Source organism: Acipenser ruthenus, chromosome 13 (assembly GCF_902713425.1).
Source record: "Acipenser ruthenus chromosome 13, fAciRut3.2 maternal haplotype, whole genome shotgun sequence".
Taxonomy (NCBI): domain Eukaryota; kingdom Metazoa; phylum Chordata; class Actinopteri; order Acipenseriformes; family Acipenseridae; genus Acipenser; species Acipenser ruthenus.
The window spans coordinates 13,578,590-13,579,995 of record NC_081201.1 but is presented as its reverse complement, the minus strand read 5'-3'; the positions used below and the strand labels follow the sequence as shown (position 1 = coordinate 13,579,995).

General features: G+C 47.6%; 1 non-coding gene across 1 annotated transcript; it reads left to right on the top strand.

Moving 5' to 3' along the window:
• The first annotated feature begins 254 nt into the window (after positions 1-254).
• Positions 255-437, top strand: LOC117972010 (U2 spliceosomal RNA). The gene has a single exon (XR_004663283.2). It is a non-coding gene; the product is annotated as a U2 spliceosomal RNA (small nuclear RNA).
• The last annotated feature ends 969 nt before the right edge of the window (positions 438-1,406 follow it).

Genomic DNA, 1,406 nt, shown 5'->3' with positions numbered 1-1,406 from the left:
CTGCTTGGTGAAAAACAACAAGAGCATGTGCCCTGATAGAGTGATAAAAGAGATTCGGGGGCAGGTAAAGAGGCGGATCCAAATAGAAGTGGATAGATGGGGCTTTCATGCTGCAAGAGAAAAATGGAAGAATTTAACTGATCTACAAATATAGGATGTCTCTGATGTACTATGTGTTGTGAAAGATGTAAATTGCACTATAAAAGCAGTATGGTTACTTTGTAGTAATGTAAAAATGTAACTATTTGATTGTAATTGTATTGTTGTTCAATAAAAAAAAATCTGTTCTTATCAGTTTAATATCTGATACGTCACCCATAGGGGGACCCGTCTATATTAAATTGATTTTTGGAAGCAGGAGATGGAACCGGGGCTTGCTCCGTCCACTCCACGCATCGACCCGGTATTGCAGTACCTCTGGGAACGGTGCACAAGAAAGGTCAAAAAAGAGTGAGAGAGAGAGAGAGAGAGAGAGAGACAGCCTCTCCCTCTCCCTTTTACTGGGTTGTATTTTTTCCCGCTCTTTTTGTTGTGTTTTTTTTTTGTTTGTTTCAAATAAGGCAGGCAGGCAGGTCTGCCTAACTGATGGACAGCCTGCTCTGCTCACGCAGCAGGCCAGTGTACCCAGAAGGCCTTGCACTCGTGGGAGGAGGAGGACGACGATCGCAGCGATAAAGCAGAACCGGAGCTGTTTAGTGGGGCAAGGAGCCCTCGCTTTCAAGGCGGCAGCAGCAGCAAAGCGCCCCTTTGCCGGGACCAAACGGCACTTGCGTTTTGGGAAGAGTTCCCTGTTTTGTTTGGTTTTGTTTGGCCTTGCCGCCGGGTAGAGGAGAAGGCCTTTGGGCCGGCCGGAAGGGCTGGGCTGCCAGTAAAGCCACACTCTGGCTTCTCTTCAGATGGGGTCAGGGGTCTGGAAATTAAACACCTCCTTACTCGACGACCCCTCCATAGCTGCAGCCTATAAGAGCAGGCTTGTTGAGTGGACCACTTTGCGTGACCTATTCAACTCCCCTATAGAGTGGTGGGAGATGGTCAAAATCAGAACTAAGGGTTATTTCATAGCAGCAGGCAAGAGGAAAGCAAAAGAAAGGAGGGCCAAATATAAACACCTGAATGCTGCTCTCCAGCGTCTGAGCCTGCTTCAGCTTCGGGGGTTCCCTGTAAGCGACGAGATAGCCCAGACCAAGCTAGATCTTTCAGTGCTTTGTAGGGAGGAACAACGAAAGGTCATGCACAATGCAAAAGTGCAAAAAATGGAGGAAGACGAAAAGTGTACTCGCTTCTTCCAGAAAACGAGGAAGAAGCGGCACTTGATGTCCTCCATGCTCGACAGCAGGGGGAGGATAGTAGAGGATAGTGAGGGAGTGAAAAAAGTGGTAGAGAACTTCTATAGGGACCTATATAAC